The sequence below is a fragment of the Xenopus tropicalis genome, chromosome 8 (assembly GCF_000004195.4).
Source record: "Xenopus tropicalis strain Nigerian chromosome 8, UCB_Xtro_10.0, whole genome shotgun sequence".
NCBI lineage: Eukaryota > Metazoa > Chordata > Amphibia > Anura > Pipidae > Xenopus > Xenopus tropicalis.
In genome coordinates, this window is record NC_030684.2 from 111,705,998 (window position 1) to 111,733,095 (window position 27,098).

At 42.6% G+C, this 27,098-nt stretch overlaps 1 long non-coding RNA gene across 1 annotated transcript; it reads left to right on the forward strand.

The window, feature by feature from the left end:
• The first annotated feature begins 6,591 nt into the window (after positions 1 to 6,591).
• On the forward strand, positions 6,592 to 15,992 carry LOC100496892. The gene is made up of 2 exons (XR_208951.4): positions 6,592 to 6,926; positions 15,447 to 15,992. It is a non-coding gene; the product is annotated as an uncharacterized LOC100496892 (long non-coding RNA).
• The last annotated feature ends 11,106 nt before the right edge of the window (positions 15,993 to 27,098 follow it).

The following is a 27,098-nucleotide window of genomic DNA, read 5'->3' on the forward strand; positions in this document are numbered from 1 at the left end:
AAAGTGAAATTCCAAGACAATTTGCAGTTGGTCTTCATTTTTTATTATTTGTGGCTTTTGAATTATTTAGCTTCTTGTTCAACCCCTCAGTTTGGAATTCTAGCACCTACCTGGCTGCTAAGGTTACATTTACACTAGCAACCAGGCAGTGGTTTAAATGAGAGACAGAAATATGAATAGGAGAGGGCCTGAATAGAAAGATAAATAATAGAAAGAAACAACTACAGGTATGGGATCCCTTATCCGGAAACCCATTATCCAGAAAGTTCCGAATTACAGGAAGCCCATCTCCCATAGACTCCATTATAAACAAATAATTCATATTTTTAAAAATGATTTCCTTTTTCTCTGTAATAATAAAACAGTACCTGGTACTTGATCCCAACTAAGATATAATTAATCCTTATTGGGGGCAAAACAAGCCTATTGAGTTTATTTAATATTTAAATGATTTTTACCAGACTCAAGTTATGGAGATCCAAATTACAGAAAGATCCCTTATCCAGAAAACCCCAGGTCCCGAGCATTCTGGATAACAGATCCCATACCTGTACTAAGAAATGCACAACCGAACCAAATCTCACATATACCTAATGTCGGATAGACACATGTTATGTTCTGGAAATAAGGAAAGCCAATAAATGATGCAAAAATCAGGTGAGTCCATCCCCATCCTCTCCTCCTCCTACCATCGCCCTTTTCTACCCCAACTTTATCCCTAGTTACTTTCTTTTACTTGATTCTTTTCCCTTCTTTTCTTTTAAACTGTTTCAACCCAGTAAGCTGGAAAATAATCAATAAATAAAAAGTAAAAAAAAAAGAAATACAATCATTTTTTTTGGCAGTCAGGGCCAGTGACCCCCATTTGAAAGCGGGAAGAAGTAAAACTATACAAAATAAAACATGAAGTTGCTGAGAACTGGCCGTTCTGTAGCATTTTAATAGTTCACTTAAAGATGAACCAACCCTTTTCTTTAGTTGGTGTCTAAAGGTATCAACCTCTAGTCATTTCTGTCCATTCAATGAACCAGTATACATTCGTAATATTCCAAAGTCTATGAAACCTTTTCAAACCTCTGCAGAATTTAAGCTGAAGGCCATATTTCCCTTATAAAGAAAGAACTTTTTCTAGATTGTCCTCACACATTGGTGGCTGGTAACACTCACACACATACCTGACACTGTACCTCTGGCTCCTCGGGCCTAGCTTGTCAGATGCACACACAGGGTATTTTTGAACTTTATCTAAAAATAAAAACATCTGCCAGCGGCCCTCCAGTCTCCTGCAAATATATAAAATCAAGGACCTCTTTTCATTAAATCTCCATATATCTATTCCTATAAATAAATGAAATAGGAATATCCATTTGTGGGGTCCGCTCTATAGGGAACACTAGGAAACAACTGTAGAGTACATGCATTGATTGGTGCACCTCCATCCAACCTCAGTCCATGATTTTATATTTACAGATAGATCTCAAATATTAGTTTGGGCAAGAACTGGTTTTTTGGCCATCAACTCAGAAGCAACTGGAATGATAGCAGCTTGTAAATGTTAACCACAGATATATTATAGCAGCACATAAAAAAGCTGCAAAAAGAAAGGTTAAGCGGTAAACAAAATCAATTTCGAATAACTGTAAAGTTTGTACTGCAGGAAAGCAGGAAAATGTGAGCTGCTGTAAAGACGTGTCTTTTTGTTTGGCTTGTGCATCCTTTAGCTGTTGTTGAAGTAGAACTCCCTGTACCCATTGACAGTTTAAGAAGTAAGAACAGATAATATTACATGTCTAATCATGTGCTACTATGTAGGCTATCCTTTAGCTACAGTCCCTTCCCACAGCCTCAGTACCTTCCCAGAGGCTATTATCCCACTGCTACTATAGGCACCATCTCTCCCTACTATACCTGCTATCCCACAGTCACAGTCCCTTCCCAGAGGCTATTATCCCCCCACTGCTACTATAGGCACCATCTCTCCCTACTATACCTTCTATCCCACAGCCACAGTCCCTTCCCAGAGGCTATTATCCCCCCCACTGCTACTATAGGCACCATCTCTCCCTACTATACCTGCTATCCCACAGCCACAGTCCCTTCCCAGAGGCTATTATCCCCCCCACTGCTACTATAGGCACCATCTCTTCCTACTATACCTGCTATCCCACAGCCCCAGTCTCTTCCCAGAGGCTATTATCCCACTGCTACTATAGGCACCATCTCTCCCTACTATACCTGCTATCCCACAGCCCCAGTCTCTTCCCAGAGGCTATTATCCCACTGCTACTATAGGCACCATCTCTCCCTACTATACCTGCTATCCCACAGCCACAGTCCCTTCCCAGAGGCTATTATCCCCCCACTGCTACTATAGGCACCATCTCTCCCTACTATACCTGCTATCCCACAGCCACAGTCCCTTCCCAGAGGCTATTATCCCCCCACTGCTACTATAGGCACCATCTCTCCCTACTATACCTGCTATCCCACAGCCACAGTCCCTTCCCAGAGGCTATTATTGCTATATCCAGTGCTAGGAGCTGAGGTGACGGGAAGGGGGTGGTATCTGCTTCTCTGGTATGGGCAGAGGTCCGGTGCCTAGGGCAGTCCCAGACCTAAATACAACCCTGATCATACTTGTCATCTGAGATTTAATGTGAGCACAGAGAAAGACAGCCTATGAATCACAGGGTGAGTAGGTTACATTTATCTTCCTCTGAATATACAGATTGCTGATGTTCTCTGGAATTTAGCAATTTGCAATTAGCTGCATTGTACAGCCCCTAGCTGGCCACAGGAAACATTTTTATTTATGCTTCTTATATTAGTTCTACAGCATATTAGCAATATGGACTGCTTTGCTGGGAAAGGAAAAAAGTAATTTATGCTTGGAGATACAACAAACACTGCAGAGAAATAATATTCTACTCATGTTTGTGAAGGAGTAAGCCAAACACAAGGTAGGCTTAAATTTCTGCTTAGTGCTACTGAAATGCCACTATGAAAAGATTGATTATTGGAGTCTGCCGCATGGATCATTTTCTCTGCGATCCACATACACTTACCAATTCCCTTCCCCACACTATTGCACCCTGCTTTAGGATTAAGTTTCTATTGCCTGGAAATGCTTACATCCATGTAACCAGGGAATACTCCGTTAATTGCTAAGCAATGTACCATAGGGTGACAAGAACCTGAAGATTTAGGTCACTAGAACCCCTTCTGGTGATACAAAAAAACATCTGTGTGACCTAACATAAATGGAGTGGATAATAGAATTACTTAAAGTGCAATTACACCATACCAACAGTATCAGCCCTTTTTGATCTACAATGTCTAATTCTGAAGACACACAGAGCTTCTTATTAGGGTGAAGACACACTGAGCTACTAGTAGCAGCTACTTGTCACAGCTACTAAATGCCAGAAAATACCCTGCCGTAGACAATACTGAGAATTGCCTCTGCTAAAACACACGTAGAGACAATTATTGTCTATTTTAGTAGCCACAAGAAGTAGCGGTTACTAGTAGCCCTGTGTGTTAACCCTTAGCAGCTACTCGCCATAGCTACAAAACACCATAAAATACCCTGCCATAGACAATACTGAGAATTGTCTCTGCTAAAATACACGTAGAAACAACTATCAGTAAATGATCAGAATTGTCTATTGCTATAGCTGTGACAAGTAGCTGCTACTAGTAGCTCCATGTGTCTTCACCCTTACTCTAAAGATGTTCCACTTTGGCCAAGTGCCCTTGATAGTCTTGGATCATACTGATACTCCTGCTGATAATTTTTATAGAGACAAGTGTTTATCTTTCTATTCAGCAATCAAACCCCGCTCTCATTGCTGTTATTGCTTGGCAGCTGCTCCTTAACACATGAGAATCATGCAAGTTCTTGGCAGGACACATGACCAGAGGACCAGATCCAGTGATTAACGGATGTTCTACAAAGTAGCAACAATCAGTACATTGCCCCGGCCACTGAACAATCCAGTATAGAGATACATAGAGTTAAAGGATGGTTAGCGGGGTGTTAGTACTTGTGTTACTCACAAGTGGAGAAGGATATTAAAAAGTATCAGAGTGCTGCACATAGCCACCCTAAATTTACAAGGGCATACCAAGATATGGCATCATGGCAGACATTGACTCCAGACAAAATGCCACAATGGTTGCATTGCTGTCATTGTTAGTAGTTGCTCTCAACTTATTTAGTACTTACCTGCCTGTTGTCCTGCTTAAGGGGCTCGCTGGAAAGTGGGTTGAGTTTTAGCTTGATATGGTGTGCTTGTTGTAACCAGATGTAGCTGGGCAAATCTGAGGTGTATTAATATTTAAACATGGCTAAAATTGGGCAGATATCACATGGGCAGGTTTTAAAATACTGTTAGGCCTGGACCCCATTGGCACATTGATTTAGTCCTCTACTGACAGGTCCCTAGCAATCATTATAATCCAATCACTAGCCTGAGTGCTACTGGTGTAACTATTGAGGAAGCAGATCACGCGCCTGGGGGACAGGGAGGTCCAGACCATGGAGCCTACTTCCTCTATAGCTGTGTAACACAATAAAGGTGCCCCCTCCCCAGCCGCTTTCCTACCTGTGGTCGGGGAGCAGGGGATACAGGTAGGTGGGGAGCGGGCAGGTGGGAAGATCTGGGTAGAAACAATATGTCAGGCTCCTCCAATTATTTTTTTTCAGGGGGGGGGGAAATCAGGTACAGTCAAGTTACACCACTGCTGGGGGCCAAAGCTTAGATCATCCTAATTTGGCCCAGTTGATCCCTCCTCAAACAAGCAGATTTTAATGTATGCTCACCTTAAGATTCTAGCTCTTGTTATAAATAAGGACAGAAATCTGAAGGCAAAAACAAGGACTTCTCTGCACCCACCCATTATTAATATACAGTATATAGGACATTAAGACATTCTGTGCATTAAGTTACCAAGCAATACCCTCCCCTTTAAGAAGAACAGGGATTGTTTGTCCATATATTGCAATATATTCAAGCTGGCCAACTACGTCTAAGTCATCCCCAGTCTGGCCAGTCCTACACTCACTTTCATCTGATTTATTAGGGCTCTTATGATTGGCCGTTTCGCCCCTGTGGCAGATTTCTTCTGCCTGCGTTCCACCATAATGCCGAATTTAACCTGTGTTTGTTACTTACATGTGCCTGTGTTAGTATGGGCAGATATAAAGAATAATGAATTGCATTTCGTCCTGTGCTCCCCTGCGGTGGACTTACTTGCTTTCAAGGCTAAAGCTCCCAAATGATTGTCCTCTTATTGGCCACCACTGGGATCACCTGACTGCAGCTGGGAGGGGTGGGGGCTACAACATGGAGCTGGCCACTGCTCCTTTATAAACTATAGCAACAAACAGAAAGTTGTGCTCACCACTACATTTTTAAACCATTAGGCAGAGGTGCAATGAGGTTGTGTACAATGTATAGTGAAGCAGAAGAATTCTTAATCAATCAGAGGACAGCAAGTGTAGGACTGGCCAAACCTGAAATGTTTTAAAATTTAGTGCTGAGCACAATTTTCCCTTTTTGTTTTTTGGTATAGCTTACACAGGAGCAGTGGCCAGCTCCATGTTGTAGCTCCCATCATTCCCAGCTACAGTCAGGTGATCCCAGTGGCCACGTGGGAGTTTTAACCTGGTAAGCAAGCAAGTTGCAGGTAAATCTTAGTCCCAGTGTACAAACCATACAATCCCTGTTTTTCTTAAAGGGAAGGGAATATTTATTAACTTAATGCCTGGTGCCCTGCCCTTTTCTAAATTGCCAATGCAGGATTCTGCTGGAGAAGCTCTATTAACTGATACATTTTGAAAAATAATGTTTTACCATAATAGTATTCCTTTAAAGAAAAATGGCAATTTGGAGACAGTGGAATCCCTTTAGGGTAAGGACACTTGGAGCTACTTAGTAGAAGCTTCTTGTCATGGCTACTAAACACCAGAAAATCCCCTGCCATGGACAATAATGAGAAGTGCTTCTGCTAAAACACACATAGAGACAGATAACAGTAAATGATCAGCATTGTCTATATTTGTAACTGTGAAAAGTAGCTGCTACTAGTAGCTCCGTGTGTCTTCACCCTTAGGGCTCTGGCACACGGGGAGATTAGTCGCCCGCGGCAAAACTCCCTGTTTTGCCGCGGGCGACTAATCTCCCCGAGTTGCCTACCCCTGCCATCCCACCGGCGAACATGTAAGTCGCCGGCGGGATGGCAGACGCGGCGGCGCGATTTCAGGAAGTCTTTTTCGGCGATTTGCGCGAAATCGCCCCGCCGCGTCTGCCATCCCGCCGGCGACTTACATGTTCGCCGGTGGGATGGCAGGGGTAGGCAACTCAGGGAGATTAGTCGCCCGCAAACAGGGAGTTTTTGCCGCGGGCGACTAATCTCCCCGTGTGCCAGAGCCCTTATGGCCTTTGACTGGCAGTTTGTATTGAGTGCTTCAGAGCAGGGCTGGGCAGATCTCAAGCACCAAGGAGTTTATATTTATTTGTTTTGCGAGCTATAAACAAGGGGCAACAGATAAAGTGCCCTGTTTCCTAGACAGCAGAGTACACTGTGCTTACAGGCAGCCTCTGAGAGTCACTTGATCAAGCTGCCTGATTGTGACAGTGAGTTTCCTTCACTAAGTGAATAGTTCCACCCAGGGCTGGCCACACACTCATTCCTCTGGGACTCGGCCAGAGAAAGAAACACAAAGCACATTCTCAGAGAGGAAATATTTACAAACCAAAGGGGACGGAAATCTTCTACACAAACCTCCAGTGGAACTGCAGAGAGAGGGAGAGGAGCCTTCCAGCCCCAAGGACTTGCTAGTCTGTGCTTGTTACTTTCTTCCCTATCAGCTCTTGCTGGGTTTGCGTGGACTTGAATTGTGAAAGGAAGCAAAGTTCCCAGTAAGTAACATGTGGAACAGATCTCTTGCACACTGGGTGCACTCTGTCTGTCTCTCTGGACTCGGACCTGGTTTCTGCCTTCTTCTGTTGCTTTCTCCTCTCTCCTGCTTTTAGTATCCACATTACATGTATACACCATAGATCAATGGCACACACTGCAAGTGCCAAACTTCTGCAACTTGTGTGACTTCCAGCTTGGCAGCTGGTGGGTTACAAAACTGCCCAGACACTGCCTGTGCATTCCATAGGCAGTGTCTGGGTGATTACCATACAGGGCAATGGTGGGGCAATTTTAAGAGTTTTTCCACCCACCCACCTAGCTGGGAATCATATGAGCAGCAAACCACTGTGTGCCATTGCCCTCAACATATGCAAGCAGGGTTTTCTTTAGTATTGGAGGGGCAAAATAGGTTCTTTGGGATTCCAAATTTTATATTACACTAGGCTATTCAACCTTTAACCCTTTAGCTGTTGATTTCTACAGTACCCAGTATCCACTGATGGGGATATTAGTAAATTATGAATTGTAATTCATAAGAAGCTACAGGTGAGCCTCATTTACTATAGACAGTTCTGTTTTACATTTGCAAACCCTTTTCCTGTTTTGCCTTACAATACACACACGTTCTCAGCAATTAACCAATCAATCAATCAGAGATGTGTTTTTATTAGTATTAATCTAATTAAAGATAATTGTTGCTAAGGTGCAAGGGTGCCAGGGCAAACATAAGAGCCCCAGTTCCCACAGAGATAGGGACATTGTTTCTTTTTTTTTTCCGCTATGTGCAGACACCCATCTGTTTTAGACTACAATTCCCAGCATCCCCTAAAAGGTGGGTGTTTTGATTTTAGACCTTTTCTGGAGGTGCAAATTTCTTAACACTCTTAGATATCTGTTAAATATTTGTAACCTCCCCATTGTTTAACAGATGTTACCAGTATGTCTGTTATTACATTGTATAGCAGAACCAGCTTTGCTAATCCTCCACTCTCAGGAAGTTTGAATATTTCCTATTACCCAATTACCATTGTGTCCCTGCAGCACAGAGAGATCACAGTGCGTAACCCCTTATTACTCCTGGCATTGCCATATGTATAGTTTAACCCTGGTTAGAGAAGGGGAAGAGAAGCATCAAGTGCCAGCAACCCTTTCCTGCCCTTTCAGTGGCATTTCATGCGCCACAGCCTGACACACCCCAACACGCCCTGAGAGCAACACGACTACTACTCCTCCGGACTGTTTCTTACTCATTTAGAAAAAAGGGAAACATTATATTTTCTAAGAGCAAGACTGGAGTTTTCATGCATGACTGCAAGCTCTTTGGTCAGTAGTTGGCCTTCCCTTCCTGTCTATAGAACAATGAATTTAAAATGTCATTCGCAAGTTTGTTTTAGTGGAAGGTTAAATCCAGTGTAAGATTCAAACCTAAACAGGCTTCTTATACAATTATGTACAACAACTAGGGCTTCTTACCCTTTCTCAGATGGGACCCAGATTAAAGGGCTATTACACATTAAGGTCAGTGGCACACACAGAGTTTCCTTTGCTGGCATACACCAGTGGAAAAAAGGCTGATTGGCTTCCATCTTCCCATTCTTATGTGTGCAATGATTGACAGATAGCACATGGGATGGATTTTGGTGCAAAAATGCATGTTTTCTGCACAAAAATCCACCCCGGGTTCTAAAATAATATAGGGAGCTGTCCCTTCTGTGGACCATTTCTAAAACTGTTTGCTGGTCACACCCCACACCACATACCACAACCATTCATACTTAAATCCCTCCTGACTTCTTATAACGGGGATTATAACACAACAGGAGGGCTATGGGATGTGATAAGGAAGGTTGCAGACAGTGAATCTGAGACTGTGACAGTTTAGGTGAGATAAACTGCAGGATCAGGCAGTAACACTTTCAGTAAATCACAGAAAAGCAGAAAAAAATCTAAATAATTGAAAAATTCAACTCTGAATATTTTTATGACACACTTCCTCTCACTCTCTCTCTCTCTCTCTCTGTATGGGAATTTTGTGACTCAAGGTTTAACTTAAAATGTGTAATATATATAATGCTCCTGGGAAAGTACCATATATCCCCTGTGCTGCATTTCTTTGACTCAGTCTTCCTGTTGGTGCACATATCCCTTCATTATATCCCAGGGCCAATTTCATGTGTAAAGGTCCCCATACACTGGCACCTATGGGTGGGCGATGCCGGGAGGAACCAGGGTAATTCGATCGTTTGGCCCTGGGGCTAAACGATCGAATTATAATGACGGGCATAGGTAAAGTCGGTCCGGGGACCGCATCAACGAGCCGATCCAGTCCCCGATCCGACTAGATTTTCTAACCTGCCCAATCGAGATCTGCCCGATTTCAGGCCAGATATCGGTCGAGCAGACCCGTCGGAAGTGCCCATACACAGGCCGACTAGCTGCCGAAATGGTCCAAGCGACCCATATCGGCAGCTACTATCGGCCCGTGTATGGGGAAGTTAATACCCCAGAAAATGTGACAGTTTCATGTAAAATACTTCCCAGAACACCTTGCATGATAAATGTAGTGCCAACTTCATGTGCAATACATTCATCCTTCCCAGGTCACTTCTCCTATGAGTTTTAACATTTAAATAAAATTATAATAAATGTATTCTTGAACACTGGGATGGCAGGCCAAGGTTTGTTTCATCCATTGTAAAATGAGCTTACACACCTATATTGGTGCCTGAGGGGCAGGGTGATTAATGGACAAGGAGTTGACTCAGGAGTCATGACCAGAAAAAGAACCTAGAACTCACAGTCCAGCTCAGCTGTTCTATCTGATGGTAAAAAGCAGCCACTGCCTACAAAACAACCATTTTCATTTCTATTTTACCCCTTACCCACTAGCTTAAATACTGGGGAGGGTGGCTGTGCAAGGCTTTATGCTAATCTTATCACATACTCACTGTTTAAAGGAACAGTAACACCAAAAAATGAAAGTGTTTTAAAGTATTGGAAACGTAATGTACTGTGGCCCTGCAATGGTAAAACTGGGGTATATGCTTCAGGAACACTACTATAGTTTATATAAATAAGCTGCTGTGTAGCCATGGGGGCAGCCATTCAAGATGAAAAAAGGAGAAAAGGCACAGGTTACACAGCAGATTACAGATAAGACACCATTGTATTCTACAGGGTTTATCTGTTAGCTGCTATATAACCTGTGCCTTTTCTTCTTTTGAATGGCTGCCCCCATGGCTACACATCAGGGTTTATATAAACTCTAGTAATGTTTCTGAAGCAAACACAAAACTTTTACCAGTGCAGGGCAGCAGTACATTATAGTTTAATTTCTTTAAAATAAATACATTTTTTGGTGTTACTGTTCCTTTAAGGTCATGCTGCCCTTTAAGATATAGTAATCCCAACTACTATGCAACCTGCTTCATTCATTCTGTCAGGTACAATGGCTGGAATGTTGACATTCTTCATTTACCTCACTAAGAAAACAGAAGTTGGAATTTCAACAACTCTAAAATTCCCTTTATATTGCTTCCTGCTCAGTACGGCTGATGTCCCACGCAGAGATTAGTCGCCCACTATCGCGGGTGACTAAATCTCTCCTCAAATGCCTTACCACCAGCAACAAAGGGAATCGGCAGTAGAAAAGCCTACACATCGCTTCAGTTTTCCGAAGTCGCGGAACGTTTCCTCCTGCAGCAGAGATCTATCGCAGGCGACTAATCTCTGCCGGGGACATCAGCCTAAAAGTCAGTTTACAAAATGTGGATCAGTAGGTGTTGAACAGGTCCAGACTAGGATTCAAAATAGGCCCTGGCATTTGAAGTATGCAAAACCCCAAACAGCCCCCCTCCATTCCAATAAATAGTGAGTGTCAATGGCTTCTTACAGCAGCCATTTCCAGAATCCACAGATTGCCAGTCCGGGCCTGGCGATGAACAATAACCACAGAAAGAGAGAATACATATTATATGGCCATAGCCATGTGCTGTGCCAGGCCCTTTTTGGCTGTAGCGGACTATAATTTGCTGCAAAGGTCACAAGAAAGAAAGCAGATAAATGCAAGAACCGACAGTCCCTCTCATAAATCTTATCTGATGATTAGAGACATGTATGAGTTGTTAGATAATCATTAGCAGCCTGCATCTAGCGAGTCTGAATGATAATGAATGGCTGCCTGCATGGAACAGGGGCAAGACAAATGGTTAGGCTCCCATCACAAAGATGGTGAATTATATTTGACTTTATTGATAGGTAATAAACCTCTGGCAGGTCTCCCCTAAGCAGTTATTGGCATTTCCATCTCAGAAGAGACTACCAAGACCATTAGTTGTTACACAATTTCCGGGCGCCCTAGTTTGAATTCTGGCTAATGTTGGTCACACATGGGTACACCTCTTTATAATATTTCTGCAATTTGTGTGGCATGGTGCTCACGTTTGCTTTAGGTTTTTTATCAGGATATGAAACTATTAGTTTCATATCTTAGCAATGTTGCAGTTGACTCTTTGTTTCTCTTCTTTAATTCAGGAGAGTGAAACTAAGGGTGTGGTTTAATAACAAAAGCAATGTTTTTGCTCATTCTAGTTCCCCCTAGCAACCAATCAGGAAGTAGCATTTGCTTGTCCGTTTCAGAGCAAACACCTTATTGGTCGTTACCAATTTAGCCTCAAGTTTGTAAAGTAATATAGAACCTGGAAATAGAATATGTACAGTAAAACATGGCTAAATCCCTGACTCTGAAGCTTGAGAAGAGGTGGTCCCTGGTGGAGCAGGAAGGTTGGGTACCCCAAAAGTGCATAAAGAATGTCCAGTCTGTCTCCTAGATGGAGGGCCAAAAAACCCCACACCCAGATTACCCCATGACAGCCCCCAGCTCTCAGGAGGATACTGGAAGTAAAAGATCAACAAAAGCTTGAGTGCAGTTGGCAGGACACCCCTGATGTGTATATACTGAATATATTTAATACTAATTAATGTGGCCATGCACATTACAATACGCTTGTTTGGAGGTATCGGACTAATCCGATCATTTTGCCCTAGAGCTAAAATGACAGGTATAGGAAATCAAACCTGCTTAATGAACACTTGGCCAACGTTTGGTCAGATATCAATCAGAGAAGCCCGTCGGGGGTCCCCATACAACGGCAGAAAAGCTGCCAAATCGGTCTAAAGACTCAAATCAGCAGCTTAAATCTGCCTGTTTATGGTGACCTTAACATTACTAATGAGCGAAATTCATTCATTAGTCGCTGGAGACTAATCCCCCATGTGTCACAGCCCTTAGATTCCCCCTAGGTTTCCATTACATTTCTATCAGCTAAACCAAGAGATAAGAGGGTTTATTTATTAAAGAAGGTGCAACGTGCTTCTTAGCACTCCAGTAATTGCACCCTTGCTCTTTGTAAATGAATCTTAATCCATGGCAAGGTGTTTGTTAGCCAAATTTAGGCTGATGTCCCCCGACATATCTCTGCTACCGCAGGTAACTAATCTTTCCTAAATGCCTATCCACCAGCAACAAAGAGAATTGCTGGTGGAAAGGACTAGGCATCTGTTTGGTTTTCCGAAGTCACGCAAAGTTGCTTGCTGGAGGGAAACTTTGTCTGACTTCAGAAAACTCAATCAATGCCTAGGGGACTAATCTCTACGTGGGACATCATCTTAAGGGCTCTGGCACACGGGGAAGATTAGTCGCCCGCGATTAACTCCCTGTTCGCGGGCGACTAATCTCCCCGAGTTGCCTAGCCCTGCCATCCCACCGGCGAACATGTAAGTCGCCGTCGGGATGGCAGACGCGGCGGCGCGATTTCGCGCAAATCGCTGAAAAAGACTCGCGAGTCTTTTTCGGCGACTTCCGGAAATCGCCCCGCCGCGTCTGCCATCCCGCCGGCGACTTACATGTTCGCCGGTGGGATGGCAGGGCTAGGCAACTCGGGGAGATTAGTCGCCCGCGAACAGGGAGTTAATCGCGGGCGACTAATCTTCCCCGTGTGCCAGAGCCCTAAATTTGCTCCATTTCTAGGTTATCATCAGAAAGGCCCTTGTCATTGCTGGGTAAATATTCTCTGTTTCTCACCATTGTAAGTGTGTACTGAATACAGCTGGCAGGTGTGTGCACTTAGTATCTGTATAAAATATACATGCTGACTGTGCAAACTCTACACTTACCACTAAGTATTTATAGGGGATCACCACCCAGATTACTGTTTTTCCATAATGATATTAATTGATTACACATTTCCAGTGGTTTCAAAGTTATGAATGTTACTGCACAATCTCTCTCACTGTTTATATTATCTGCACTGCTGGCTCTGACTGCTGAAACAATGTTGCAGAGGTGGCTGATTAAATTAACTATTGCTGCTACATTCTTTCACGAGTTAGAACCAGAGAAGAGGGATACAAAAATACAGTTATAGTTGAAATTACATTTCCAAATAACTACTGGAAATGTATAATGAATGAATGAATGCTGGAAAGCTGCTCAGAGTGACATTTTCTTTCATAATGCAAGAACGTTTTTTTGGCGGAAATGCCCTTTAAAATATGCTGTTATTCCAAGGCCTCTCTTGGGCTTGCATGTTTACTTCTGTGGCTACACCCTTCCCTTATATAACATTGGTGTAGATCAGCAGCAGCGCACGTTTTCTTTCAGAAGCACAAGCAGCTGAATGGAAACAGAAAAGGCAGTTGTGCACATATAATAACACTGCTATGTTTGAGAAAGGAATTGGTATAATATAAGGAGGTGTCCGCTCAATACATGATGATAAAATAAGGCTTACAAATATCAGTGTTAGTATGTGCCTTTTACATTCCATCAGCCAAAAGATGCAAAAATGCTGAATATCTAGACTTTTATACAGGAGAAAGAGTTGGAGTTCTAGCACTAGGCCCAGTGCAGTTTAATCTATAGGGCGAGGTCCAAAAACATTGTGCAGAATGTTAACCATTTAAAGGCCATACACCTAACGCTGCACCAAACAAGCACTTTAGTAGTTGAACCCGGTACTGGTAGGAGCTCTGTGGGAGGTAATAAAAAGCTTGTGGCTGTTCTGCCACGTAGACAATAGCTGCTTAGGCAGGGCTGCCAGGCTAAGTGCCAGTCATACATGCACAATAAAGCAAATATTAGGTAAATATTCAATTGTTTCCAGAAGGAAAATGCATAGGGGGAAATAAAAATGATGGTATAATCAGGAACACACTTATATAATATAATTCTTATTTTCATATAGCTCTATTGGATGAAAAAGGCCTTCTTTCAACACTTCTCTTTTTGCTGAAAGGGGAAGTTCTGCTACATTAACCCCTTTGTGCCCAGGGCATGTGTGCAATTACGCTAAGGAGTCTCCGGCACAAACAGTGTGTGGTGCATTGGCAGTAGCTTGATTCACAGCTCACTATTCCCAAAGGAGACTTTTATCTAAAGGGATATAAAGGTTCATTTATCATGCAGGGGCAAGGTGCAAAATTACAGATACAAAGCACCATGTTTTTGCCCACAATGGAACTCCCCCCTGCAGCTGATTATTATTATAGTCTAAAAAGGCACACTATGAATGCTATACCTGTATCTACTGGTGTGCAATTTATGTTTTTACTTATAATTCCTATTATATATATATATATAATCTACAAAAAAATCGTCACTCACCACTCCATAGATATCGGCCGGGTGCTAACCAAAAAATACAAAGCGCATATGTAGAAAGCACTCATGGCAATAGATATATAAACAGCCAGTTTATTCATTCATCGCATCAATGCATTTCGACCCCCACAGGATCCTGATGACGATCCTGTGGGGGTCGAAACGCGTAGATGCGATGACTGAATAAACGGACTGTTTATATATCTATTGCCGTGAGTGCTTTCTACATATGCCCTTTATATATATATATATATATATATATATATATATATATATATATATATTTATTTATTTATATATCTCAGATAAAATATGCTGTAAAGATTTTCTGTCTTTTTGAAATGATGTGACTAAAATCTAAATGCTGCCAGGTGGAGTAAGGATTTATTTACCAAAGCAATGCTTAGTGCACAATTCTGATGCTAATCGCTATTTCTTGTCCAGAACCAGAAAAGAGTTTTTCCCCCAAATTTCCCCATCAGTGTGGGTCACTAATGCAGACCCAAATTAGTGTCTACTTTTGTTAGTCATCAGCACTTAACCAATGAGTTAGCTGCACCCTCTATGATCCTGTGATTGACACACATATATGCTCCCTCATTGGTTAAGTGCAAATGACACACCCCTCCTAAGATACATCCAATAACAAGATTTTTACAGTTACAAGGTATGTTATAAATTGAGGCTGATCCATTAACCAGATAGACTAAACAAAGCTTCTGTTGAATACACAGCACAACACTGGCCCAATTTACTTCACTATATAAATATCTGTTGAGTGCAAATGTGATATGTCCTCAACACTTTCAATAGTGTAACCTGTCAATGCTATTAACACAGCTACCTTTTATTTGCCTAGGTTTGGGATGGCTGAATGTCAGTGTGTTCTCTGGTGCATCTTCTGGGTCTTGGTCCTGATCTTCATTGGCTGGCCAGTCAGCATTTTCCTTGGAGGCCTGTATGGGTTTCTGTCTCCTCTTACCACCTGCATAGGATTGGACAAGTTCACAGACCTTCTGCTCCAAGGAGTCAACATTGGCAGGACCTGTGCTGAAAATGCCCGTACCGGCAAATCATTGTGCTAGAGGAAGGAGATGGACTCTCTGCAACTAAATCAGAAGCTTCATCTCTAGCCAAAATCACATTCCAGCCTCTGCTTGCTTCTGCAGGGCACAGGTCTTCCCAGCTGGAAAGCCACAAGGTTATTCCCACACAATGAAGGTGCTGTATCTCCCAAGCTTCTTGTTTAGAAGGAACAAAGCTCTCACTGGAAGATTTTTTTCAGACAGTTACTAATTGGCTTGTTATATGTCATGTGTCAGATCTGGCACATTTTATATCATGACACGTATTATAACTAGTTTGTACTCATATATGGAATAATAAATCAGATGTTTCATTACCAGTGATTGGTCATACATTATTTATATCATATACAGTACATACTATAGATCAGTCTTATAACGTATTATGGTTTAAGCCCCACTTATAGGTCTAACATTTGGCCAGGGCCCCCTTAACTCATGACAGAGTTACAGATAGAGTATACTTTGCTGTTTATTAATTCACATATAATTCTAAGCCTAGAATTAGGCCAGAGAATAAAGGGGTCAGGGCCAGAACTTGTGGAGGCAACTTGGGCACTACCTAGTCATGTACCAATATTCCTTCTAATTCTAAAAAAAATATTTTGTACGCACATTTTAAACACTGGAACATTTTTTTAAACACTGGAACATTGGCATGTACCTCTGCTGTCTCTCACTCAAGGCCTGCACTCACTTTCAGATTAGAAGTGTCAAGGGGTGAGCAGCATTGGTGGAAAAGTTGCAGTAAGGAAGGTAAAGGAATGGGTATGGGTAAGTTGGGGAAATAGTTGGAGAGTTGCTGAGTGCCAGCTGTGGTAGGGAGTGTGCCATGCCGGGGGTTGCCTTGGGTGCCCTTCTGCATTGGCCTGGCTCTGAAATGGGTCATTTCTGACCTCTAAAGCACTGCCCTATGGTAGATGGTTAAGGGCAGGACTGTTCTGCACCTCCTAACAATGCATCTCAAGCCAGATTTTAAATCTGGCGCTATGGCAGAAGCACAGCATTTCCTGGGGTGCTTTTGTGCCCATTAATGCTCTAGCACTTTACCCTGGGGAAAAGTAAATGACTTTCTAAGAGTTTATCACTATTTTTACTCTGTTTAACCTTTTAGCTGGAATTCCAAAAGTACAAGCACACTTTCTAACCATTTACTGGCCGGGACCCCCAAAGTGAGCCAACCCCATAGGTCGGGTAATTCTGCACCTGAGGAATAGAATTAATGTATATTTCCTACCAAAACGTACTTTGTATCTTCTGGACATCATAGGTGTATAGATTGCTTTAAGTAGGAATAGCAAGGGAAATAAAGATAAAGATATGAATACATAACATTTCACCGTTCCAGATATGCCTTTTGAGAGACCACTCAACAAATAATTTGCCAACCCAGCTCCTACCTTGATCCGACTCCAGCAGTTTCCTAATGAGCACAAATCATGTGTTCTTACAGTTGAAGAGCAACCAATAGATGAACAGGGATATCAGCACGTGTGTGAGAGAAAAAGGGGTGCAAATAGAGGTCTCAGACTCAGTTCTATTGCTATAACCGTGAAGGGATTAGGAAAGTTTGAAATCCCCATTGCTAATGATCATTTAATGGAACCTACATGAGAAGCCACATAACATGAAGCATCTATGGAGCTGATCAATTGATTTTACCCCAGAATGCATTTCCTATGGTCCCAATGCTCTTCCTACAGTAGAAAAACTAGATCTGGGTAGAAAAGCAGTATAACCTTTAAAATGTGCATTGTTTACAGGCTTCCAGTGTGTATATTTGTTTTAGAAAACAATTGCCCAGAATTCAGAATGCAATGATATATAACGTGAACTGGGTTCAGTTCCAACTTGGGATCATGTTACCTGTGTTGCAAGAAAATTGTTGATGGTGTGCCAAAACCATAATGAACATGCTGAAATAAATGTTCCATTGTTGGAATGTCAGTTAAACAGCCAGGGAAACAAGCTTTCCCCATCTTATGGAATAGATTTCTGCCTTAAGTGAATCTCTGAAAAACTGGAATTGCAGTGTTTGTGCTATAGGGACCTAGTGACAACTTCTGGGTGCAGCATCCTGAGATTTCAGCATTCACCAAAGCAGCAGAAATTGTGCCCCCCAATTGGAATTATATTGTTTCTGTAAAGAGTAGGATAAGCCAGACCTTGGACAAGGTCTTTTCACAAATATGGGCCCGATAAACAGGGTCTCTGGAATGGCATCCCTAAGTCATAGCCCAGTGAGGTGATGCCACTTCAAACTAATGGTCTTTTTTTGCCCATGTGTCCATGAGACAGAAATTTGGGGCTATGTTTACCAAATCATTTTAAAATTCAGCAAATTCTAGAGTTTTTGGAACCTCTGCTAATCCCTAATGGCTGTGCTGTCCTGATGATAGGCCCAGAAACTTGGCCTTTACAACCACCATCCTGATCTATCTGCATCTTCCCTTCTGATTTAAGATGGGAGCCAGAAGGTTTAAAGCTGGCCATACACGTGGCGATCTCACGATGTTTCGTACGACCGTCGGTCGCACGAAACATCGTCAGATCCGCCACACACCATTCAGGGCTGAATCGGCAGGTAAGGAGGTAGAAACAATAAGATTTCTACCTCCTTCTGCCGATTCAGCTCTGAAGGGAGAATTTTGGTCAGGCGCCTTCTATGGCGCCCGATCAAAATTTTCTAACCTGGCCGATCGGTGAGTCGACCGATATCAGCAGCTTCCTGCGATATCGGTCGGCTCGCTGACATGCCATACACGCACCGATTATCGTACGAAACGAGGTTTCGTACGATAATATCGGTGCGTGTATGGCCACCTTTAGGCTACAGTCTGTTCTAAGGCAGAGCTACCCATTCTAACCTGCACAGGTGAACACTTTCATACTTGTATTATGAATGCTGAACTGTCCATCATAATGACAGTAATTGTATTTTATATCAACCCCTTAGAGAGAGAAGGAGACATCCCTGTCTATTAGGCTAATGCCAGAAAAGGCATCTTATCAGTCAATGGTAATACCTGAATCCACCCTGGATGCTCCCAATTGATTATAGGATATAAAATGTGCATTGTTTCCCTGGCAGTGCTGAGAGGTGGTTTCCATTATACTCAATGGGAAGTGACATAAGTGTTTTTGGATATTTCTCCATATGTGTAACTCCTGCACAAAGAACACCCTGAAAATCCTCATTTGCCTACAAAGACTGGGTTCTAACAATGAACCGAAGAAATGGCCAGATTTTTAACATGGTTTCTACAGTTGGCCATACAGGGACAGATTTCAGCTGCCATTTCTAGTCCTTCGGACCAATTTAGCAGTTTATCTGCCCGTGTATGGGCACCCCTGATGGGCATACCCGACCAATATCTGCCCTAAAATTGGGCAGATCTCAATTTGGCAGGTTTGCATTTCTACTATATAAAAAAGGGATTCTCAACGGCCAGTCAAAAAGAGTCAAAATAAACGGGACACAGCCCAGTTGACTAACTGCCTATGACTAAGTACCGGTAGGGTGCGAAACACATAAGGAGGCATTTTGAAGGGTTTGTATGTTTTTAATATGGATTTTTGAATAAAAAAATTTTTCTATTGAATTTTTGTGTGACGTTTGGGATACGTTTGGACTTAGGTTTGAATTTCTGTCAGATCTGGGACCGCATTGGCTCGTTGATGAGGGCTTATGCCCACAGTTGTAATTAGCCCGATATTGTCCACTTTTAGGTGGGCATATCAGGATTAGATCTGCTCTTTTGGCAACATCACAAAACAAGCAAATCTTCCTGCGTGTGGCCACCCTAAGCCTGCCATCACATGTAAGGTTAGCAGTATATAATGGGCAGGCATGGGCGATTGAGTAATGCTGAAGAAACTTCTGAAAGAGATGTAAGTGAAATAGATAAATCAATGTAACAAAAAAACATCACATTCCCTTTGAATACCTTTAATTACCCAATCTTCCCCTCCCACTGGATATGCCTTGGGGTTAATTCACATTGCATCATTTACATAGATTATATATAAGGTGGAGCCCATGATACAAGGAAGCACTTTCCCTTAGCTTTTGCTTCATATAGTATGCTGCCCTAATTAAATCCACTAAACACATTCAATTCCTATTGTCCTTTAATTGCTTTATAATAAAAGTGCAAACTACATTTGGTCTTGTACTCAGAGCTACTATACATAGATTAAACACATTAGACCTCACAGCTTCATCCAACCACTTGATGCACCTCTTTTTGTTGCCCTATGCCACTTAACCCTATAATGTAAACCACTGAACTGTATATAAGGGCTTGTTCTGCTAGTCTGATCCAACTGCAGTCAGCCATACCCTGACCCTGGACACTAGATCGTATTGCTTGGATATTATTACAAGCAAAATCACATCTATTGACTTTATACTTAGATGTCTGCTCTGAGTATGTAAATGCATTATCAGAAATGGTATCAGACCTAATCACAAGCCAATGTTCCTGTTTGGCTGCTTGCACAGAGGTCACAGTAGAGCCACTGCCTTGCGGAACTTAAGGTCCCCATACACCATAAGATCCGCTCGTTTGGCGATGACCTACGGGTGGGCGATACCGGGAGAATCCAGGGTAATTAGATAGTTTTGCCCTGGGGCCAAACGATCGAATTATAATGGCGGGTACAGGAAAAGTCGGTCCGGGGACCGCATCAACAAGCCCGGGAGTGCCCATCCAAGGGATCGATATCGGCAGCTACTATCGGCCCGTGTATGGGGACCTTAACCCAGGGTGCAGTTGCATTGGGGGTAGAGGAGAAGCCAGGGTGGCACTGTCTCTTTATGTAATCTTAAATAAACACTGCTTCTGTACAAGTGCAGGATTAGGGGTGCAGGTGATTATCATCAAGTGCAATTGCTTGACACATTGGGTGCAACTGTGGCAGCTGCAGCTTAAAGCATGGTGGCAGTTTCACTGGGATTACACAAAACCCACCACATGATAGGGTCATTTACATCCCATGAGTGCAGTTGCAGTCATATAAAATGGCCACAGTTGTGCAAAAAATGGCATTCCTTAAAGGCAGTGATCCCCAACCAGTCGCACGGGGGCAACATGTTGCTCCCCAACCCCTTGGATGTTGTTCTCAGTGCCCCCAAACCAGGTAGTTATTTTTGAATTCCTGACTTGGGGGCAAGTTTTGATTAAATAAAAACAAGATTTACTACCAAATAAAGCCCCCTGTAAGCTGATAGTGTGCATAGAGGCTCCCTAATAGCCAATCTTAGCCCTTATTTGGCTCCTCCATGAACTTTTATGGTGCTTGTGTTGCTCCCCAAGTCTGGGTGAAAAAATTTACAAAATGCATTGACATCGACACATGACAATTTTTTCTTATGTGTGCAACTTTTTTCTCACTCCAAATGCATTAAAGTCAAGGGGCGTTTTTTCTCACTCCAACAGAATGGCTTATTAGGCGACAATTTTTTTTATGCACAATAAATTTTTCTTGTGCGACAATTTTTTCTTACGCGCGCAACTTTGTTTACGAGCGCAAACAGTTTTTTTTTTACAGGCATGCAACTTTTTTCTCACTCCAAATACATTAAAGTCAGTGCCTGTTTTTTTCTTGGCAAATTTTTTGTTGCAGTGAATTTTTGATGCAGTTTCGGGAAAGAATTTGCAGATGGCGAAATGCAAATTCATGGCTGCCAAAAAATTCACTTATCACTACTTATAAACCTTGCTTACTAGTTTATGGCACAAAAACATCAGTATAGGAATGGGATCTGGTATCCAAAATGCTTGGGACCTGGGGTTTTCCAGATAATGGATCTTTCCCTTTGGATTTGGATTTGGATCTCCATATCTTAAGGCTACTGTAAAATAGTTTAAACATTAATTAAACCCAATAGGGGTGTTTTGCCTGCAATACAAATTAATTATATCTTGGTTGGGATCAAGTACAGGTACTGTTTTATTATTACAGAGAAAAGGGAATCATTTAACCATGAAATAAACCCAATAGGGCTGTTCTGCCCCCAATAAGGGGTAATTATATCTTAGTTGGGATCAAGTACAGGTACTGTTTTATTATTACAGAGAAAAGGGAATCATTTAACCATGAAATAAACCCAATAGGGCTGTTCTGCCCCCAATAAGGGGTAATTATATCTTAGTTAGGATCAAGTACAAGGTACTGTTTTATTATTACAGAGAATAAGGAAATCACTTAAAAATGTGAAATATTTCATTAATATGGAGTTTATCAGAAATGGCCTTTCTGGATAGCGGGTTTCCAGATAACAGATCCCATACTTTATCACCACATACTGGCTGTGTCTTATGCCACTGACTTCACTGGCATTCGCCTGTTGTATACAAAGAACGGACTTCAGCCTGAAAATTCTTACTTGTGCATTTTTAGAATAAAATCTTGAAGTCAAAGGAATAAAGCTGGCCATACACGCACCGATAATATCGTACGAAACCTCGTTTTGTACGATATTTGGTCTGTGTATGGCAAGTCGGCGAGTCGACCGATATCGCAGGAGGCTGCTGATATCGGTCGACTCGCCGATCGGCCAGGTTAAAAGATTTTGATCAGGCGCCATAGAAGGCGCCTGAGCAAAATCTGCCGTCAGGGCTGAATCGGCAGAAGGAGGTAGAAATCCTATTGTTGTACGATCAGAAATCGCCACGTGTGTGGCCACCTTAAGGCACAGGTGATACAGTCAGTCAGATAAAATGGAGGAGTTCCTGAGTTCAGCCGGGCTAAGAAAACAACTCAACAGCACCTATAAAATATTTAATATCATGAAAACTGAATTAAAAAAATAGACATATTTCAAAAGAGAAATCCTGTATCACTGTACCCTTTAAATGTAACTTTTCCCCAATAGCTGAACTATTTTCCGTGCCTCCCACAGAGCCAAGTAACAATGAGATCACTTACAAAGCACATGTGATCGCTCCAAATAACTAAATCCTCCTTATCATTCCATAATACTCCTACAATGAGATCAGATCAGGGCTGCAAGGAACAGGCTAAGGATGGTAACAAGTAGGTGTGGGCTATTGACAGAAGGGCCGGTAAGCTCATGTTCTGCAGATATACAGCTGAATAAACTGCCACCCAGGGGCCCCAGGTGCAGGCATGTGTTTAGGGCAAGTGTCGAGACAAATGTAACTGCCTGTCTATTAATGACTTGAGTTTCCCAAAGGTATGCACTTCATTAGAGCCCCAGTGGCTGCCAATCAGGGCAACGCTCCAGGCAAACGTATAAAGAAAGCTGTAAAAATCACACTCCTCTATCTCAATAAAACAAATGAAACCAAACATAGTCACGCTCTAGCATAGATTCCAGTTATCCCTAATCAGGAATGTCTGAACTGTAGCACTCTGCCTACAGCTTCCAACGTGCAAGAACAATATTTAGCCTGCAGGCAGGATTCTGGGAGTTATAGTTCAATGGCAAACTGAAAACTCTATTCTCTGATATTGGGGCACAGGGGCCACTCTGCTTAACCCTAATACTGGGGCTGATTTTACTGATCTAAGCTATTTATTTTCATGAAGATGTTAAGCTTTAACTGCTGACCAACTGCAGCAATGTATTTCTCTCGTCAGACAGCAATCTCTCTGTAGGCGACGTTTATGGAAAAGCTGTGCTTACACATAAAAGCATTGCAGGAATCCTGGCGATTTACCCACTGGCATGTGTTGTAGTGGCTTAGGGGCAATATGGGCACATTCACAGCAAGAAAATAAACGTGAACTCTTCATATAAAACAAACAGCCTCAGTACCCAGCCTCACTAACAGAAGGGAACAAAATAAACCTTGGCAACATGTACATTCTTATGTACAAAACTATCAAGGTAAAACTTTTCCCCACTGTAACCACCCACATCAACCAATAAGAAGTTGGCTTTAATAGTTATAACTGTAATCAGAATAATGAAGCCAGAGCCTGATTGCTTGCACTGGGGCCACATTACTGTCTATACAGTCCTTATGGGCTTAGCGTGTCATTCCTAGATCCTGCCCGTGTCAGGCTTGTGTATTTACCATGAGGGACAGATGGGCCGCTGCTCAGCAGCACAGGGTGGGTTTGTTGTTGTTTTTTACCTTATATGGGCACAAATGTGGCACAGTTGCATCTCCTTTGTGCTAGTGTGGTTATCCCCATTAGAGCTGGCATTAGGGTAGGCAATGATACACCCCTGCCACTAGTGGGTGCCTCTGAAATGGTTAAAATAATTGATAAAAGCCATGTTTTGTAACAACAACATTTTGTACATCAGCAATGTCTGACCTGCTGCTACCATACTACAACTTACAGCGCAACGGACAGCCTCTCTGATTTAATGGGCCCCTCATTTCTAACCCCCAGCCTCCCTGATTTAATGGGCCCCTCATTTCTAACCCCCAGCCTCTCTGATTTAATGGGGCCCCCTCATTTCTAACCCCCAGCCCCTATACCTGGATCGTTCAATATTTATTTCTCACTATCAGAGACAAATAATAGGAACCACTTAGTAAATACTTCATTATGGATGCTTATTTTGGCAAAAAAACACTGTACCCTTTTGATTCCCAGTACTTTTAGGACGAAAACACAAAGGGTGATTAGTCGCTGTAACTTTTAATTAAATCAGTAGCGGCGACTAATCGCCCTGTGTGTCTTCGCCCTTAGAGGATGCTGGGAGCTGTAGTTTATTATTATCTCGGTGTGTGGGGCCTGTCCTACCTTGTGGGAGAGGAGGTTTGGGCAAGATGGTGCTGAGTGAGAATGTTGTACTAATTTGGAGTTATAGTGGCGCCCCTGCAAGAGACATTTAGGCACATTTTTAGAGCCTATCTTTTCTATTTTTTCCTCTTTTCTCTCTCTGGCCACCTCGCTCTGAGCCCTCCTTATCTTTCTCCCCTCCCAGGGAATGCAGTTTGGGACTGGGATGCTTCTAAGTAGGGGGAAAAAATTTTGGTGGCCTGTATAAGAATCCGCTCACACCCCCACTGCTGGGACAGCTGCGATAACACAATGAGCCCTCTCTAACCACCACCCTCTTAACCCCGCCAGTGCCGCCCAGTCTAGCAAAACACTGCATCTGCCATGCAGCTCAGAAATGGTAGATGGCCAGCCCACCTGCCAAATGCCAGCTGTCAGTCCGAAGAAAATCACAAAAACTCTAAACACTAACGGCCAAGATAAGAAATTTACTAGGTGCAATTAAAACTAAGGGCTCCTATACGGGGGTGCAGTGTCCTATAATGCTCAATCACTTTCATTGGCCTAACACAGGGGCCCCCAAACTGTAGTTCCATTACAGCCGGAGGGCCACAGGTGGAAATACCTGGCATTAAAATGAATATCTGTATATGTGTTTGCAAAGTTGCACCTACACATGTGTACTTTTCCCTTAGGGGTGTCGGGCACAAGAATGCCCAGTATGAGACCCTTCAGTTGTCTTTCAGCTACAACTCCGGGAACCCGAGCTGCCTTTACAGAGGTGCAAGCAGATATCTCTTTTCTGGGAAGGGGCTGTGTGTTTGGTTAAACAAGATGGTATCATGGGAAGGCATTCCAACTGCGGGATAGTGCGTATAGTAAGACTCAGTTGGTGTCTGGGAAAGGGTTAATGTGTATAATAGAGCAATATAGTATCAGGGAATGGGACTGTCACTGTGGGTTAATGTGTACAGTAATTAAAGTCTGTTTAGGGCCATCCAAATTGCAGCCTCCAGCTTTATTTGTAACAATCATAGGGTTGTAGTTCAACAACACCCCAATTGTTGCCGGTTGAAAATTAATAGGAACCCAGAAAAGTTTTTCTTTTGTGCCCTGAGACTTTCCACTTTCAGGGCTAGTTCAACAGCTGGAGGGCCACAGGCTGAACTTTTTGCAGGTTTTTGTGACTTTTTCCTAAAATACAGCATGTCATAGCATTAAATTATGGGCCCCTTGGCCCCTTGTAGGGCCTCACATACCAACTGAGCCTGAAGTAACCCTCTTGCTTTCCTTAACCCCTGAACTGCTGGAGCTGTATGTTCAAGGTCAGCTGGCTTGGAAGCAGATAGCAGCCCCCCTGCCAGTGTCTCACCTCCAGCAGATACCTCGGGAGCAGAAACTCAATCTCTCACCGCTCCTGCAAGGTTTTTAGCTGACAATCCGTACCTAGATATAGCCAAACATCCCACAAGGAATGCTGCCCCAGCGAAAGCTATTTATAATCTGAGAAAAAAATGCCTACAGATAAACGGATCTATTAAGTCCTGCGGAGATGTGAGAGGGTGCTTAGCAGCCCAGGAACACAATCACCATTCTGTAATATGCACATAAGCTGGATGTCTGGCCATTAGAAAGATGGGAGTGCGTTTGGCTCGGTCACTAAACAAAAACGACTTTATTTAATATGATGATTCAGCCATTTCCGTGGCCATTTAACTGGCTAAAGCCTGGGTAAGGATATATTACAGTGGCATTACAGTGGCACAATGACATAGAAGAGAGTAATAAGTGCACATTATGTTGGGCAGAGCCAATGAAAGGCAGGATGATGTGGGAATTCAATGGGCACAGCAAGGGTGAGCAGGCAGGTGTGGGAATTACACTGGGCACAGTCAGAAAGAGCTGGGATATGTGGGCATTACAGTGGGCACAGTCAGAACATGCTAAGGGGAGCTGAATTCAATGCCATATCATACTTTGGGCAGGGATACATATACATTGTACTATACTGCTTCTGGCAAACAGACACATTGCTACAGAATTTCCTGTTACATTTCCATTCTATGGCAAAAAAAAACTTTAATACATGAGCTGTAACCCCTTCATAGTTCAGATATTAGGGGGTCTGTGTCTGGTTTCATGTTTCCTTTGCTGTTTTCTGGATCCACAGCTCCAATTAATTTTTTGTATGTAAATAAATGCTCAATGTGGATCTATAATTGTCCAATACATTCTGTTTTTGCTAGTATGCGCTCTTGGGTTCACATCATCACCCAGGGTTCAGTTAAATATGTGGAGCATATGCATAAACTGATGGGGTCCTCAGCCAATGGGATTTTATTCTAATCAGTATCTGAATGAGTTCCACTGATATGAAACGCCAAATTGGGCAATGGGCCCTCTCATGGCTCCCTAGGCTCCCAGCCAATAAGGCAGGGCTGACTTTGCAGTTGGATTTCTTGGGGAACTCAGGACATGGTATAAGCACTAATTCCCACACTTTTTTGTTATGTTTTTCCCCAGCTGTACCCCACTTTTCAGAATGTCCCAAAATTTAGTATTAATTACAAGGAAAAAGGGTTTCATGTGGGCATTTTAAACACCTATATAGCGTAAGGTGTGCCCAATGTCTCAAGTATAGAAAGACCCAGTTATGCCCTACTACATTCAGAGCACACTCTACTTTGGGTAGAATATCTGCATCTGCCAAGAACAAC